The sequence below is a fragment of the Hylaeus volcanicus genome, chromosome 1 (assembly GCF_026283585.1).
Source record: "Hylaeus volcanicus isolate JK05 chromosome 1, UHH_iyHylVolc1.0_haploid, whole genome shotgun sequence".
Taxonomy (NCBI): domain Eukaryota; kingdom Metazoa; phylum Arthropoda; class Insecta; order Hymenoptera; family Colletidae; genus Hylaeus; species Hylaeus volcanicus.
Window position 1 is genome coordinate 17,956,854 of NC_071976.1, and position 19,954 is coordinate 17,976,807.

Genomic DNA, 19,954 nt, shown 5'->3' on the forward strand with positions numbered 1-19,954 from the left:
CGTAACTTATAAGACGAATTCAGCTCACATAGATACGGTAAAATGTCTGTAATGAAAAATTGAAGAAAATAATTTCGTTTGTTGCTGGTGAACCCATTAGATCGATTAGGAAGTATAAACAACATGAATTCATTGATTTTAAAGAGGAATCTCAATAATCGTTATTATTTCAAGAAATAACATCTCTGTTTAGTAAATCTATTCAAATTTTACAATGAATATTACTCTTTTTGAATATTGCTAATTTTCATCCTACATTTAATTCTTCGGATATATTTATTTTGTACCTTTGTTTAAGATTTAAAGTGATTATTATTCTTTTTGAGTAATATACCCTTTCTTCCTACATTTAATTTGTACAGTTCTTTCTCAAATATCATTGTGTCGTCATTTATGTCCACATTGAATGGCACACTAGTTGTATAAAAAAAAAAAACAACTTCACCTCGCCATAGGAACATTTTTTAATTCATAAATAAGGAATGTTTGAACAAATGTGAAATATTCGGAGTTGCGTGGAACTGTGTTTTACCAGCCTAACGAATTTTTGTACAAAGACCTGTATTTCATTACACATTCGAACAACTCTAGTTGAAAACTTGTTAGCGCGAGTTACGCTATAATTAAAGAGTCTACACATTATGGCACATCGTGCACGTATTTCCTTCGTCTAATTACATACGTTCTCGTGGAACATCCGATGCTAGGAGAAAAAATTCACGAAGCCACGAGGGCGGTCGCACGAACTGCGCCGTTTATTCATAGCTAAGTAGCAACGATGATGCATATTCTGAGCGTTAGAGACGGAAAACATTTCTCACGTGTTAGCAATTTTTCCCTCTCTCAATTGATCTCTAAACAACACTGGTGGCCACGTTGTATCCACTTGACTTACAAATAACCGTATCGACACGTTCGGTTTATACACTGCAGTGTATCAGATATTACCACCGTGGTTTATGTCCGTATAATCACAAATAGCGAAAAATATTTCATGTAGAATTAGAATGATTTCGAGTGGGGCACATTTTAATGTTATTACATTAGTCGATGCAACTTGATATTTTATACAAAAATATATTAAACTATTTATGCTTAAAAATGATTAGCTTAAAGATATTTTAACTTTAAAAGTCAATATAAGGTATTGTATCATAGTTAAATATAAGAAAAAGATACTAAATACATTACGACGATTGTAAGACGATTACTATTAGGTTGTCCTAAAAGTTTCTTCCGTGACTTGCATTCAGTTATTTTGTGTGGCAGTGTTGATACAATTAGACAACCCAATTTCTTAGATGTTAATGTCGTAACTGTAATGGAACAAAATAAATTGTACGCAATTCAATAATGTAATATTATACATAAAATGTTGTGCATGTATTACTGTATTTAAAGAACTGGAAGAAACTTTAGGGACAACCTAATACTATCTCGATTCAGCAAATATCATAATGTAAATGCTCGTCATATAAAACGTTCCTGTAAATAAAATCATTACAATATTAACAAAAGAGCCATGATTTCAAAATAACATTACAATTAAAGTGTCTCTTAAATTAATGATTTTTAGACACAAAAAGTTCATATTTTTGTTCAGAATATATGAAATATATGAGAAAAAACATACGATCCTATTTAAATAAAACATTAGTGACTTTCGTATGTCTACTATGCGTTAGAAATGCCTATAAGAAAAACTAGTAACATCACAGTATGGCCCACTTAAAACCGTTTTAACTGTATTTGAAACTTTTTCACTATGAATTACAATATTGATGTAAGTCAAGGTGGTAATATCAGGTGGACCACTCTGTACTTTTCTCTGGGTCGCGGTCGTCAAAATGAAATACTTTTTCATTTCGCCCCGATCGAAAGCGAAAATTGGGAACTGGCGTGTAAATTAACACTTTGACTGCCATGTCGGCCGAATACGAGTGACGCACAGTGGCCTCAAAATCTAACTAAAAGTCGATTTTCAAATTCTGTTCAAGCTGTAAACTTTTTATTTCCTGAAATAATTAAATATATGAATGTGTATCAGTATTATTTATTTCATTAATGTACTCATGAAACGTTACGCCCTGTCCAAAATAAAAAGTTTCTATAGTACCCATTCATCTCCTAATGAATCTCTAAAGTACACTTGCTTTTGAACAATTTTTATATGTTGCACAGGGGTTATGTAAATTACTAACAATTTTTAAGTTATTTACACTTTCTATTGGCTCATATTTCAATGGACTAGAATCTCCTCTACAAAGAAACAAATTATATAATCTCAATAATCTACAAAAATTTAAAAATTTGCGAGCTGTTCCACCCCCCCTCCCCCAAAGGGTGCCTATGGGGTGCACGGTTTGGGTGATGACATTTTCTGGATCAGGGGAGTCCAGAGAATGCGGTGAGTCCAAAATTGAGACCGTCGTCCAAAAATTGTAAATTTTAGAGGGTGTGGGGTTTGTAGGGGGTGGGTTTGTCCAAGAGGGACTTCAAGGGGTGCATTTTGTATAGGGCATCAAGGAGAGTCGCCCGAAAGGTTTTTTTGAATTTTTCAACCCCTCCCGTCACCCCTGGCCTTTTCCATAGAGGCGTTTTTCTACAGCCTCCCATTTAGGGGGTTGAATTAACCCCTTCACATCAACCCTCGCCAATCCAACTTTGCACACATCCAGAAGACACTTAAAGACTACTCCTCACGAAGTTTCACCTAAATCGATTGAAAACTCTCATAGTTATGAACATTTGAAAAATCGTTCCGGTTTGCTTGTCCGCTAGTGTATACAGGGTGTCCCAAAAGTCGGGGAGGAGCCGGAAATGGGGGTTAGCTGAGTCGATTCTGAACAACAATTTCCTTTGCAAAAATGTCGGACGGGGCTTCGTTAAGGAGATATTAAGTGAAAACCTCGACCAATCAGAGCGCGCGTAGACCGTTGGATCGGCCGCGGTAGCGAAGGCTACGCGCGCTGTGATTGGTCGGGGTTTTCGTTTAATATCTCTTTAACGAAGCCCCATCCGACATTTTTGCAAAAGAAATTGTTGTTCAGAATCGTCTCAGCTAACCTCCATTTCCGGCTCCTCCCCGACTTTTGGGACACCCTGTATACATTATTGAGATTATATAATTTGCTTCTTTGTAGAGGAGATTGTAGTCCATTGAAATATGGGCCAATAGAAAGTGTAAAATAACTTAAAAATTGTTAGTAATTTGCATAACCCCTGTGCAACATATAAAAATTGTTCAAAAGCAAGTGTACTTTAGAGATTCATTAGGAGATAAATGGGTACTATAGAAACTTTTTATTTTGAACAGGGCGTAACGTTTCATGAGTACATTAATGAAAAAAATAATACTAATACACTATTATTCATATATTTAATTATTTCAGGAAATAAAAAGTTTACAGCTTGAGCAGAAAATCGACTTTTAGTTAGGTTTTGATGTATAAAGAATAAAGCCCTGACTGACATGCTATCAATGCCCAGGCTAAACCCTTAAACCTAGAAAGCTGTAATTTTGCACAGAGATTTCCTTTATGATGTACATATACAAGAAATAAGAAAGGATATTTCGAAATTCAACCCTTAAGGGGGTAAAAAGGGGTTGCAACGTTAGTATTCCACGCTGGTGAAACCGCGGGCCACAGCTATCGAAAATATCAATTGAAACATCTGAGTTACGGAAAACAAAAGACAGTCACCTACTGATTTACGAAAAAACACGCGGTTGAACAGTCAGTCGAACGCGACCGACATAAAATAAATAGTATTCCACGCGGGTAAAACCGCGAGCCACAGCTAATACGTGTATATTTGTCTAAACAGCGGTTGGTAAACTACAACCGCTGATAAAATTAGACTCATATTCTGTTTCCAATCCAGTCTGAAAATCAATATTACAGATAATTAATTAATTAAACAAACCATATTTACAGATGATTACTTGCAAATAACTATAATGATAGGAAATACTAACTTCAAAATACAGTATGATAAAATATTATCTCAGAAAAAACAATTGCATTCATCGCATTAGTACCAAATTTTACCTGTTTTATAATATATTTAATAGTACCTATACGGAGATATTTTATAAGTTATTTTTTTGAAAATGATTTTCTATTTAGCAAATTAAAGATAACTCGACACATGAATGAAGAAATAATGCCTCCTTGACGATGAAATATTTTTACAGATAGAATTGACATATTTTTGAACCATTACTTGTAAAAACTCTATTCTCCAAAATGTAGACTTATATCACTTTAAAAATGAACGACTCATTTATTACTGCATGATTCTTTTTAAAATTATTTTAAGTAAGAGTTGAACTTCTAACGATTATCCATTACGTATACAACAAAATTTATTTTGAATCGCGCAAGAAATTAAATTTTGTTACTTATTAGTAACAAAAATTGAATTGAATTTATTTTGTACACTGACTTTCAATGGTTCCCATGCTATTGTTTTGATGCAGTGATGCAAGTGCAACATTAAAAAAGCAGTTACTTCTTTTTAAACGGAACTATCTAATTTGAGTCTATTAATTTATTCTTACCACGTTGACACAACTATTCGTGTTCTTTTAATTTAGTCTCATTTCAATCAACGCTTGTTAATCAAATGTGGACGGTTGACAGTCGCGAGCGTCGACGCCACCGAAGCGTCGGATTGATCGAGTCAATAAACGAGCCACGACACGCAACGAAATTTCGCTAACGAGTACAATTAATGGTGAATCGAGTACGCGACCAAGTTGCGCAGAGGCTTGATGGAAAGGAAGGGCGAAAAGGTGAGGTGGAGGGTTAGCACAGGGATGATTTGCAATGGCACCGATGGATCTCTGATTCCTCTCGTTCGCGAAGCGACTTGTAACGCGTCGATCCGCTAATAACTCGCTCAGAACGCGTAGTTTGGCGAACGAACGAACGAACGAACGGACAGACGAATAATCGTGGCGACACGTGTCGTTGACAAATAGCAACGCTACGTTCGCGTTTTAATCAGCGCCAGTCGTTGGAGTTGATCGGTTCGAGCCGAATTCGTTTTCAGTTGAGCTCACGTCTCCGACCAACGACCGCGTCATCTTCCCAGGAGATTCAACTACGCGCGCCTCGCTAATGAAATTCGTGTCCACGTTTTTCATGCAACCCGTCGACAGGAACTCGATCCTGCTCGCGCTGGATCGTAAATCTGTGTACAGGCAACATAGCAGCGCTGCACAGTAAATGGAGCTCCGGACAAAAATCGAAACTCGGTTCTAAATGACGGAATATTAAAAATTCGAGTGATCGATACATGATAAATTTTGTTTAATTGTTCGTTGTATTCTGATTCAGGATTGCATACTTTGAAACACCCATTTGTAAGCGAGACTGCTTAAGATGATATTTTCTCATTTTTGGGTCAAAAATATTTTTTTGTTTAGATATTCTTGTTACTTAACATTTTAAAAATAGCTTCACCAAATTGTATCACAAAATTTATCAAAAAAATTGTACAGGCCATCCCGTAAAAAATAAATTACTTTTTATATTTTTGTTTCTTAAGGACTGCTAAATGTTTCTACCAAATTATGTTTAACAAATTTCAAAATTTTCTAAATTCTAACTGAACTGCGGATTTTATGCAGTTTTGATACAATTGTATATGCCAAATATAGGATAAACCTAACCAAAAGTTATTTGCAATTATGTAAAATAATTTTGTTAATATTATTATGTTTATTAATACATAGAATACTTTCTACGTACATTATACATTTCTTGCATGATACCCATATTACTACACCAGAAATGCATCAAATCCGCAGCCTAGTTATAACCATTCATATCACGGATCATCCCGTTAGGCTGATTAAACACAAAACTTTCAACATATTTGTCTTGAAACGCTGTTTATCAAATGTGTTAACGCAATATCTCAAAAATCGCATTTTGGTCAGAGTCTAAAATTGGCATACATGTAAAATACATCTGGCAATTGCGTGAATTAGGATATTTTTGATATCTTGAAAATGACTATTATTTAAGAAAATTGTCTTGAAACTAGTAAAAAAAAGTACCATCTTAACTTCAATAGATAGCTTTGATATATTTTCAGATTTTTATATGGAATTTTATATGGAATACATCAATTAAATTAGAATCTCTCAGTACAAATTGGGACTCTAAACAGAAAATTATATACAGTTGTATACGAGTTGAACAGTGATTATTTTATATTTATCTAATCTTTTGATGATTTTAAATTCATATGTACTTTATATCCCTTTTTTAATTTAGTAATTGTCTTATTATAGTTTGTAAATAAATATCGTTAATATTTTTTGTTGTTTTCGAACAGTTTCTTGCTTGAAAAAAATAATTACATTCTTTTATAAATTAACACATTACCGGCCGGTAGCGTTTGAACATGTATATGTATAATACTTAAATTTAATAATATTGTTTATTTTCATATCATTACTATTATAGAAAATTTATTTTATCCATTAGGATCGTTTTATGAATTATATTTATATAAAATTTCGTAATTCACATAATAATGGGAGCATACAATGGGATCGTACTATCTCAGTAATAAATAAGAAAATATTGTTTCCCATGGAAAAGAGACGATTAATAGGCTACCAGTCGGTAAAGTGATAATTTTCTCCTTCGTTCTCTTCATATGTTAATTTAGTAAATTCAACTAAAGCAATAAATGAAATTGAAATTAATAATTAATATTGATAATGCTTATAATTTATTAGGAATATCATTTAGTAACAATTGATAGTAAAATTGGGTAATCAAATAGAAAACATCCTCGGGAATCTCCACGGGAATTTATATAGAATAAGCTAGAATAGAATTATATGAATTTGTTAAATAATGTAAAATTTGAGTCGTAATAACAATATTAAAACAAGGATTAAATGATATTTAATAGATATCAGAAGGACGTGAATGCGTGTATCGCCCCGTGAGTACGTGTCGTCAGAGCTAATAAATAACTCCAAAGCAAAGAGTTCTAATGTGAAATAAATGATTGTATGAGACTGAGAAACAATCACTGGCATTTGCATTTGCAATTGTCAATCACAATTTTCAGTTAAAAAGTTCCACTTATAAACTGCAATTATAAATCGGTAACTTTTACTCTTCAAAATTAATCCGTTGGCTGATCGCCCTATTTTATATTCAGATTATTTATTGCTCTCTTGAGTGTCAAATGGTTTTTACTCATATATTCATTGATATAAAGTTTATCAGTTCTTTTTCTCCTTAGTCTAGTATGTTATTGCTTAGTAAAAATCGAAGCATTCTTCTGACTCCTTTTGTCTGAAAACTTCGGTTTTAGAATCAATTTGAAAAGTATGAGAAAGGCCTTCATAGTATTAAACAGACATTCGTAAGGCATAAATTTAATATGAAAAATATTATTCGGCAAATTTACAAATTCTCTTTTAATCGTAAAAACAATGCGAGTAATCTAATGGAAGAGATATTACTGTGAAAATAATTTTTCACGTATATTTGATACAATCTAAATATAAAACACTACATCAAATATTTTGTTACACTAAAATTGTATGCAATATTCTCTCAATTTTAAACGTATAAATACATAAATTCTACAACTTTACTCCAGAAAACTGATATTTGTTTCTTCATAAGGAAATTCATAGAAATGTGAATACTAAATTGTCCCTGACAGTCTTCGCATATATCGCGTATAATATTAATTATCCCATTAATCATTCTTAGATTTTCGTTATTTTCCGCACATCCTAAAACAGGATGATCTCAGCTTCGTTACACTACGTGTTACAAATGTGACGCGAGGTCATTGTCTTTCGGCAGAGATATTTAGGACTTCTGCTACCAGTTGGGCCTGTCATAACACATGTATCCGCCGCACAGTGGATTTCGCCGAATCCTGGCCAAAAGTAATAATTTCAAATATACAATGAATTGACGCCATATACTGTAATAATATGACTCTAAAATTATAATAGAGTACTTTTTCAACGTTAAGTATGGAATATAAAAATAATTTTAATAAATATTCAATAAATTTCAAATATACAATGAATTGACGCCATAGACTGTAATAATATGACTCTAAAATTATAATAGAGTACTTTTTCAACCGTTAAGTATCGAATATAAAAATAATTTCAATAAATATGAAAGTGCTGATGTGTACTTACAAATATAAAAACGTTTTAATTATTTAATCTTAAGGGAAAGTCGAAAACTACGAAACGTTTTGGCTTTATGGTCGCTGCGAAACTGCGATACGAAACCGAAATAATTTGAAACTCCGTTATAAAAATCGATGTAAGTATTACTACGAAGTTTGAGTGACGTCTGTCGCTTAACTGTTCCTCGTACGAATTTCATTTCTTTATAACGGTTAAGTTCGTGTCGTGGTAGTGGTGCACATCGTTATAAATGTCTTATGGGGGTGTGTAATTTTTCAAGGGAGTCGCTGAAAATTTCTGTTGAAGGAGAAAGGAAAAACATTTTATAGACAGCTATACAAATTCTAATTCCGTACGAAAAGCTGACAGGGGCTCCCATATTCCCGGTTTATGACGGTCAACAGATTTTTTGCCGATCATTATCTGTAAGTGGACAAAAATGCATTTTTCCTGCTCCATATCTTTAATCCTGTGCTGTAAATGTCTCATCAAACCAGCAAGTTCTTTTCAGTGTAGAATTACACAAGCCCGTCCGGTCCTACGCCATAAATGTACCGCCCCATAGACCGCGCGGCCGACGAACAAATATTAACAACTCATAATTTCGAAATTTATCCCAGGAAAACTCAGCAGGCCTGCCTTCGGGAACCTTCAATGGTTATTTTAAGACCAAAAAGACCGCTTGATCTCGCTTGATACGTAACTATTTCCTTAGGAAATGGTAACAAACTCATAGGTTCCGGATTTTTTGTTATCACAGCTGTAAACAGTGAAATCCGACAGAAATACAACAATAAACCCGAATTGCATTGTAATTTAGAGTATATCTGACAACAACCAATAATGAAAGTAAGGGATTATAATTCGAAATTACACTAAAAAATTACTTTGAATTGTGGCTTAAAAATTTGACATTATAAAACTGACAACTTCAAGATCATGTATCTCTAAAAGGATAGTACAATGAAAATCGCTATTGTCGAATAATGATGCTCTAATCATTTATAAATAAAGTACAATACGTAGATTTATGAAATTGAAATAAAAATTTTTTCACTTTTGGCCAGGATTTCGGCGAAGTCCGCCACTGTACGCCGCTTCACCGTGGGTTATGATTCGTCAATCCTTATTAAGTGCCAAGAAGACCTCCAAGTGTCCAAGTGTTCCAAGTGGAATTTGGAAGTCTTCTTTATTTGAAACTAATTTATTGTACCAAATGGTTAACATTCTGTAGTCCTAAAAAATAACAAAAAGTCACGTTCCCGACATAAATCCAGTATGTTCCCAGCTTTGGAATCCTTAACACTTTTCCTTTGGAACGTGGGAGTGAATTTTAAATAATACTGTCCCTGGCCGTTTCACTTCATTCCAGTGATCGAGGTTCCACTCTATTCGTGCAACGGTGAGCTTACACCTGAAAGTTCAATTTGAGGACTCAACCCGATCGGATTACTCGTTGACAGAGACGAATGCGCTCGAGGAAGAAGGAACGTTCCTCGAAGTCCCGCAACTCGACGCATTTATTAGCGAAGAAAGACCGCGCGCGCGATTCTTTTCCATTAAAGCTTATACAGCGTGAGGATGGCTTCCGGTCAATAACAATGCATTACGCGGAGATCGAATTATCACACTCTAGGGACAGTGACTTTCACGAATTTGAGCGCCAAAAGGGCGTCAATGGTGATTCGATCCACGTAGCGGGGATCGAAAAGTAATCACGCTCTCCGCCCTTCGCCGAAAATTTACAGAATTTTCCTGAGCTGATATAGCCATAAAAATGTTACTGACAAGGAGATATATTTTACCCACCTTCGATTGTTTTGCATGCAAGTAAAATATCAAAAAGTATTTTAGATGTTTTCTTTTTATTTTGACCCGTTTTCGTATTCAGGGAGTCAAACTAACTTCAAAATTCACGAGATGAGTAAAAAAGCCCATACCTTTAATGGATTCAATTTTTTAAAGATTATTAATTTATTAAAAGAAAATGAACCAAGAACAAATTTCTGACAGTAACGCAGAATTTATGCTAGCAGCAAATGTGTAAACGGTAGATGTAACTATAAATTATAAACCGAGGACGTCAATTTTTGTAACGTAGTTTTGAAAACCCATATTGGATCTGTCATTTTTATTTCTTAACTTTGAGTTTAGATTCATAATCAACGACATCAAAAATCTCAGAATACTGACTTGTATCCATATTGAGTAAGTGTTTTGGCACTTTTGTTCAATATATGTATTAGAAACTACCGAATATCAATTCTCATCCAAATCAAGTGACTTCCACATTTTAAGTTCAGATTCAAAATTGACCCCCCCCCCCCCACCCAAGAAATCCTTGTTTAGAAAATGTCATGAAAATCGATCGAAAGAAAAAATGTATATTTGTACATTTTTTTATGAGCTATAAAGGGTGGTTTCACCCCATACATGTGAAAACAGTTTAAAATAAAACAAATACGTGACAAAGTTTTTGTAATGTTCCACACGTATCTAATGTTTCTAAAAAAAGAAAAAAATGAATTTCTTGTAAAGTTCAAAATTGGGGAACGTTTGATCCACGAGTGTCTCAATCGCATGTGTAACTCGATTATAAAGTTATTGTTTGAAAGTGAAATTTGTTTACATTTTTAGTGTATAATTCTTTGTGTAGTTTGAATTTTAGAATTGATAATTGGTATAGTGTCAGAGTTGAATTAAATTTCGAATATTTCAAATAGAATTTTATGTGATTGATTGTATGTGGTTCAGATAAAATAATAATTTACATGGGAAGCGAAATGGGAAGGCAAATATAATGGAATAATTTCGTTTCCATAACCCGAAAAAGATACACCATTTTAATTTTGTATGACAAATATACACTTTACATATTTTCCGACAATGAAAATTATATTTAAATTTAAGAAGCTATACTAGTTGGCAATGTTTTATTTATAGTTTGAATACGACAATGTTACGAAAACTCTTCTTTGGCGTCTAACTATAGACAAAGTAGTTTGAATGCGTATGTGGTCAGACGCTCGAATACCTTACGAATAGGATGTCTTCTACAGTCTACCTGCATTGATTTGTTTTTCTCATGGTCATTTCAAATCAAATTTAAGCGTATATAGAATATATGTACATTCAATACTTGCTTCGGAGTATGCTGAAAATTTTAACAACGAAATACCTGTACTTTCCGCAAACTATTTCCGTAAACTACATATTATAAACACTAGTATGCAATATATTCATTACTTTTCCTCGGTAAGTGACTAAATAAATAGATAGAATTATTAATCTTAGATAACAACCCTAAAAACACAGAATAAATTACAATATTCATTATTCAATTAACCATGACAGCAAGTAATACGAAGTACTGTATAAAGTAATGTGAAGAAGTATGATGTATACCTTCTCACAGTCTTAAGTTAAATCTTTATTTTAGAAGGTTTTTAAAATGTGCACCACGAACCTGGAAACATTTATGGAGGCGGTAAATAAATTCTTGCTGTACATTTTTAAGTTGTTCTACAGTAATTAATCTACATTCCTGTAGAAGCCTTTGTCGGATGTTTTCTAGTGTTGTGGGAACATCATTGTAAATTTTATTTTTGAAGTGTCTCCACATTCTGAAAACCTTCTAAAATAAAGATTTAATTGAAGACTTTTTCAATGAAATTGAAATTCCTTCATTTACCGTCCTCGAACATGTATTGAAGTTACTGACAAACATTTCGTAATTACCTCTCTTAAGGTCACGTGAAGGTCAACATACTGCACCTTGTTGGATTCGTTTCTTCTTCTAAGCTATAAGACTATATAGTAAAAATGTGCAGTCCCATTTTAAAAAAATACGATGACTTTGAAATCGCAAAAAAGGTGACATTGAGAAAAAAATTCGGCTCATCATGGTATTGGCGGCTTCGAACGGACTACTTACTTTCTCCACCTGACATTTGTTCTATCATACAAAATAAGCGATATATTTAAAGTGGTCAAGTTAGGTGAAATACACTGTATAACGGCTGATAAACTGGTGTCTTCTTTAATCTGCCTGTCCACTCTTAGTTAATTACCCAACGGTTAGGGCAAACTTTCCAGTATCCATAAGATTGTGTTTTTAGAATTTTAACATGTTTTTAGTATCGTGTAAAAATTTCATGAACCTTAAAAAAAAATTCATCTAAATATCAATTTTTGTTTACAATCATGGATCTTTGCTTAAAATTGTCTGGCATTTCAGAACAACCTTTCCTCGCCCGCATGCCATAAACGTACCAACAAACTTTCTACGTTTCATATTTCTTGCGACGAAACGTCTGCACCGTTTTCTATCAGCAGTCACTGTTGTAGTTCGCCGAGTATGAAACCACGCGTTACAAACGTTTGCCTAAAAGTCAACATTGACCAACGCGGCGTAAATGGAAAGTTGACCGACGGTTAACGGTCGACACGACGGCGAACATGTTAAACGCTCCAGTATTTAAGGTCAGCAACAATTGTCAGCGCGTTTCACCACAGTGAACATGGTGGTTCCTACGTCTACGATACTCGCGAGTCGCGTGGAGATTCAGCGGAATAATTCAAGCCACAAACATCGCGTCGCGTCGGTGGCGCGGATCAGCCGTAGGGAAGTTAGGAGCGAAGCGTGAGTGAGCGACGAAGTGGTGCGGCGCGTAGGCGGGGCGTGCTGGTGAAGACTCTCCTTTGCAGTTGGTTGTCGTCAGTAACAGACTGTACTCTAATTAACGGCGGGTAACAAGAGTACCCGAGAGAGATGGAGAGTCGTTCTAATAATTTGCGCGCGAGAGATACGAATCCACGTTGCACGTATCAGAGAAAGAGGGTCGACGAATAGAGAAGACCAGAGCGGCACGAGGAAGAGACGCTTCTGGTGTCAGTATCGACCTACGCTGGAGGGGTTTACCTTAAATGTTTTTAATTAATTACGGGACTTAAGATTCTTGTTTCTTCGCGCGTTCGCAGCTCGGTATCTTCATCAGTTACAAGGTAAATTTTGGCTGTTCTCAAGCGCCCAGCTTGGCTTATTATTTTCAGCGAATTTAATCAACTGGTATTTTTTTAAAAGGAAATTGAACTTGATTTTTGATGGACCATCAGATTTGAGAAGATGTCTGTTGTTGGGCAAAAAGAATTTTTTTAATTCCATGACAGTATGTACTTTTAAGAATGCACAGTTTAAATTTCATTTAGGAATTCGTATAATTAACGAAATTATAAGGAGGAGACGAAGCGTAGATAGAGATCGTTTTGTGTCCTACAAGTCAAGGAATTGACAGCAGGTTCTGAAGTGCATATTTTCGTTGGCTAAAACCATGGAAATTACGAGTTGATTAGCAAGTTACAAATTTAACAATGATAATAATTATCAATGCAAATATTTTGAAAGCCTTGGGCCTTACAGACAAGATGAACGATACGTGTATACGGTCAATGGAATTACTTATAATTCTTTAGAAACGAAAGAAATTTCCATATTTTACAGCTACTTCTACTTTATTATTAAATTATGGAAATTATGAGTTTAAAACTTGGTCCAGAAGTGCGGTGTTATACACAAAAGAGAGATGCTACCCGCGTGAAGAAGGTGAAACACCGACACTCCAAGGATTCCAAAGTGGCTATACAGTTAAAATACTGGATAATTTAAACATTAAGAACTTGTATGAGGAAATTGATGGTGTTACTTCGTAAATATTGCTTCTAACATTTTGCCTTTCTATACATATGTACGGTTAGAATTGTCATCGAGTCTTAACCTTTCGAGCGACATAAACCACTAAACGGAAGGCCAACAATAGTTTATAACATGCTCGCGAAGCTAGGATGTTTTTGAGTTTATGCTGATATTGCCGTCAATATCAATCTAGTTGCGACCGTCGATGAGACCTTTAGAATTACGAGTGGTTCCGATCCTCAGCAGCTGTTGGTGTCTTAAACTGGGAAAAACCCATGAGTGGCAGTGGCCTTCCGCAGGACACCAGGTATATAACCACCCACCCTTGCCTCAAGGACCGCTGGTGAAGGCGGTGAAGGCTACGAGGGCGGTGAAGGCTACAAGGGTGGCGTGGGACTCTAGGAACCCTGATTGGGCCTTGTTTCTAAACCAAGCACCAATCAGGGTGCATTTTAAAAATGTAGGAGTGATAAATGAAAGTAGGAGATATACACCGAGGTATCTTCAATTGTCACCCCAAAAGAGAAGAGCAGATTCTCATGAACCACCACTGATTCCACTACTTGTAGAAAGCTTCTGCATTTACTAAGTTCTTAAATAAAGTTAAAGTTAGTTGTTAAATTGTTAAAACACTCATTACAGTTCTGCTACCTCAATAGTTTAATTAATTTGGTTGTTATTAACGTTCACAAACGAAGTGAGCATACCAAAAAGACGTTCTTTCAAATACAACCAGCCAATTTGCTCACGCTGTAACAGATGGTTTACTTCACGGCTCTTGAATAGGTGATTAACCGCGAATTACACAATATCGTTCATAATATGGTATGAAATAAATGTAAAGCTTTGAAGTAGTTTCTCCCGAAACAACATTTTTTGAGTTGGTGTTGAATAAATCTCGGAAAATAATGAAACGGTGTACTTATTTTTAATTGTGGTTCCATTAATTTATTTGTATTAGTATGAGAAATTAGCGGTATTATTATACTTCAATTTTCATTACATTCGACGTTGTAATTAATTGTCGTTCTACTATATCTCCTGATAGTTTCAATTCACGCTTATAAACCACACCGTGAATTAGGCGGTCGTAGCGGTTTCCTAATTTTGTTGTAATTCTATGCATCGCATTAAGTCTATATTGATTATCTAAAACGGTATCAGAGAATGAATAGAACAATTCAGTTTCAGAAAATAATAACGCTATTATTCTGTAACAGTGTAGCGCAAAATACAAGGTGCAGATCACTCGTCGCATAGCTCCATTTTACATCAATGTCGAGCAACGAACGTTCAAAATATCTCTACTAATTGCCGAACCATGTTAATTACCATCCATTGAGATAGAATATCGGATCCAATATTGTCAAATATTGTGTCGTGCACTGAAGACCGTGTTGCCATTCTACTTCACTGAAATAGCGAACGTAATAATATGAAGTTGTTTAAAAAAGAAGAACTATTTTTTTTATTGATTCGCTCCGAAGAGTAGCCATCGAGATTTGTTATGCATTATAGACACTCAAAGCACGCTATAAAGTACCACTGTTCCATTTAAAGGGTACTTGTAAAAACACTTCTTCTTTTTGGATTATGACTTTTCTAGCGTCTCAAATCGAACTCACAAAATTCTTCTAAATTCAAAGAAATTAAGTAAAACATTTCAAATTGAAAGAAGAGAAACTCTAGAGTACTATTACAAATCACAAGTTCAAAGATATTAAGGGGGCACTACACATTTTTCGAAAGAAAAGATCGATTACATTTGTGGTTTTTTAAATTAAAATTTAACCATTTCCGGATCTATTGATATTAATTTTATAATTTTTCAATAGTTAAAAATGGCAAAAAAAAATGTTTGAAAACAAATTTTCACGTGATTTTTGACATCAGTCAAAAGTCATGTGATTCTTGTTGTTTTTGTTTACTATTTTTAGCCAGTACTAAATAAATTATTATGTACATACTATAGGAATAAATAATTGGTATTTCTTCTATTGGTGTTAGAAGTTCCGAGTCGACAGCGACGACTATTTGCATTTCGAGCATTGAGAAATGATATTTTAGCTTTACTGAATTTTGTCACTCAAGGCATCATCACGAAAATCGAAATACAAATTGAACAGAATGAGATGAAACCCCAATCACTGGTAACCACTGGACAACAGAAGAGACCTCTGGTGGTAGAAATAAATCGATTCTATGGAAATTCTGAAACGAGAAAAGCTGATATGACGAAAGAACGCCTTATTTTGATTTTATGCATTTCCTGAAAAATTGTACTTTTTGGTCTTTCGGTACCAATTATTCAGGCTACAGATAACCTACCGAGTACGGACTATTGTTATTTCACTCAGAACCGCCTTATCTACAAACCGTGAAGACGGTTTGTCCAAATTGTACTTGGGTTAAAACAAGAAGAAAGAAAAAGTGTGAAAAAAACCACCAACCAAAATTTTCTTTTCAAAATCATCCTGCTTTTCTTTTAACGTTTTTTTGAAAAAAGCTCACCGCTGTTCTGTAGTTTAGACTTTGTAGAACAACCTAAACAAAGGTTGAGTACGATCGGATAAGGCATAGCTTAGAAAAATGTAGCGAAAAATGTCAAAAATAACATGGAAAACACAACGTGTAGTGGCCTCTTAAAGAAATATGCTTCAACTAGTATGTGTGTTTTATAATTTTTCATTGAAACACTCGATATGTAATACAATTTTTTTCTAGTTTTCAATTCCTAAAATAAATTTTGACGTCAGTGTTACGACTAAAAATATATTAACAATGGTAGAATAGTAAGGATCGATCAGAATGATAATTCATGTGTGATTTCATCAGTTCTAAATCGAGGCCAGTTAGTACGCAAAATTTCCAAGAAGTTGAACGACTTACTGCGCGCAATTGCGATTCACCGCCACCGTAGAAACTTTTCTCTTGTCAAATGAAGGCTGGCCGTAAAAAAAGGAGAGAAAAAAAGTTGCGGGAAAGCCGCTCGTAAAGCGGCAACAAGAGTCAGCCCGACCGAATAAGGGCCGAATGTTGCGGCTATTTCGGGCTGCTCGTAAGTTCTTACGAAGCTGAACGGGCCACTTTCGTCACGCCTCTCTCTATCGCCTTTGGGTTAAGTGATCTTCCTCCGTATTCCACCCGTTTTGCACCCTTCGCCTTCATCAGGGCGATCCTTTCGATTCCCGAGGCGTCTACGATATTCCTCTTGGGACGAACTTTGATCCTTTTGTGGTTTTATTAACAAATTATTGGGTTCGACCGAACATTCTTGCCTATTCTGCTGAATGTCGTCTACAAGATAGGCCCCTAAAGAAGTAATCAGTAATATAGTGTAACGGGGTAGTTTTATTTTTACCGCTTGTAAGGCAATTTTTAAGATATTTTTGCAGTTAAAGTATTATAATAGATGAAGACTTTTGTAATTTTGCTTGTTCATTTATACGTGTATATACAAGATTTTGTTAAATTAAGTATTCTGTTCAATTCATTTCGTAGTTATATACAATATTATATATACGGGGATATTTACAGGGTTTTTAAAAAGTAGAATCTGATGTGCCTATTGTCTGTTCATAGATCTTAATTAATGCAAAATGCAAGATCTATCTGCTTTAGATTTCTCTATAGATTCTACAATTTTTGTTCAATCTAGTTGGATGTTTTTTTAGTTGTTCTTTATATCATGGCAGAAAGTATAGGTTACTAATTTTACAGAAATATTTGATTCGTTACTATTCCTATTTATTTAATTTTGTTCGTTATGTTTGACTGAAGAATATACTACATAGTTCAACAATAATAAGTAATACTCAGCGATTATGTGTCCAATTGATGGAAAATTTGTAAAAGTTTGTTTGCAAGTACGAACGCAGTCCGTCTGATTGTAGTTCGTAATGATTATCGAGAGAAAAATTTGATTTTTAAGGTTGCTCCTTCTTTATTGAGTATTATATAAATACAACATTTTTCAACTCCATTTAATGGAGCCTCCATCAAATTAATGAAATTAATCAAGAACAATAAAGGAGAATCTATTCTTCAAAAATCGTATAAAGAAATAGGTTATAGTAGTTACAATACATTCATCGCAAATTAAATTAAATGAAACAAGAAAGAAGGAGACAGAATTTAAGTAAAAAGAAATATACAAGTGCCAGTTTTTATGTACATGAATGGATTTCTTTACAAGTTATAAATTGATGGAGTAGGAATGGCTACTTTTTATTACTTTTCCATAAAATAATTTTATATCACAGCAGAATAGGACACGATCATGCCACTCCTATGAATGCACGAGGTGCGAAACTGCATGCAGAAAGTTTGCAGAAGCGAAAACGCTTAGCTTAGACGACAGCAAACAGACCGGGTTCTGTTTGCCTTTTCAAAGAAAGGGCACGTAGCCTACGTGGAAACGGAACACGATGTCCCTCTGTATTCCGGTGCATGCTTGCACATGGAAGAATTCAATATTGATGACAAGCTTCCCTCCATAAGTAATTCTGGCCCAACAATTCTTGTGTTCATAATGAAACGTGCCCGTAGACTTGAGGGGATGCCAGGCCGTTCTTGTTTTCGAGCGAACCTCAACGAACACAATTTAGGAAACTGCAGAGAAATAATATTTGCGTCTGCAGAAACATCATGCAATAATGCAAAATTTATTCGAAATTTATATTAGTTCCACTTATAGATCAGAAATATTTTCATGTCATCGGAGTAGTTTTACTCATCAAAGACGTTTGTTTATTTAAGAAATAGATCTGATAATTGATACTTCCAACATTGTACATATTTTACAGAATATCTGTAACCATGGCATTGGCTTCAGAGTTGGATTTAATAATTGGAAACGCAATTAATTAAGTCTTTAAATGAACATTTTTAAAAGCAAATGATTATTTAAGCAAATATTCTTAATGTCTTCGAGTGGTGACGATTATTTTAACGTTTGTGACCAATATATCATGGTTATTTTCATTTAAACACATACTTACATTGTATTTCAAAACTACGGTATAAGATAGAATTAAAATAATTATAATAATAATGACTTGGACTTGGTTATTCAATATCAAGAAAAACTCAACTACAATAAGTAAGATAACATTCGTTTTTTGTATTTAGTAAATGTTTGTGAATGAAAGTAATAATATTATTCTAATTCTAAACCATAGCGACAGGATGCGCGACTTGCACAATTGGTATACTGGAATACTCTGTCTATAACGTAGTGGACTCGGTCAATCTACATCTCTCAGTCTGTTAAAGAGATCTGTCTGTGACAATATAGAAGTCTGTATCATTTTGTTGCTAAACCCTGCGACGAAATTGAGTTCTACATTACCAAATATTAACGACAGAAAGCATTACATTGCTGACAAAAAACATTATTATGCCAACTGTTTAGCTCTTCCACTTTCCCTTCTATGTGATTCAAAGTTCGGTTAACTTTACTCCTAACGAAGTTTCCTCTTTTTAAATGCAACTGTCCTATTCCAAGAATTTCAAAGACTACCACAAACAGCTGATCGGAAACTCTGAGCAGAAGTAATAAATAACTCGTTACAACTATATCCAAGAACTTCTATTTTAATACCAACTTTCTTCTCAATAAACATAAAAATTATTCCAATTCGAAAACGAGAAACAAATACTTGACGGATTCGCGAACTTTCTTATTTTTCTTAAATATTTAACGTGTTCTTATCCTCGCAAACACGGTTCTATACTTCGTGTGAATTTTAAAGATATCGAATCAGGGATCACGTTTCGCGCTGTTTGCGACCCGTTTCAAAAATTCACTTCCCTCTTTGGAACTTTTTCCCGTTTGACGGCATAATCCTGTCAAAGTTCGCGAAGTGTGTCCATAGAGGGACAAGAGACTCGATTCGACGAGGGTCGAGAGCCCTCTCACACTGATTCCACGGCAGACTCCACGGCTGATTCCGAAGTTACTTCTCGCGCCGAAACCACGAACGAAAACAAAGCTGACAAACCTGGAATGCCACCTGCGCGCCGAGTGTGCAGGTGCATTGCAGTTTCATAGTCTTGGACCAGAG

General features: G+C 34.6%; 1 protein-coding gene across 1 annotated transcript in view; it reads left to right on the forward strand.

Moving 5' to 3' along the window:
* LOC128884053 (uncharacterized) overlaps nt 1–19,954 on the forward strand; it is a 638,316-nt gene that overhangs the window by 188,505 nt on the left and 429,857 nt on the right. The gene's annotated exons all lie outside the window — the stretch shown is intronic.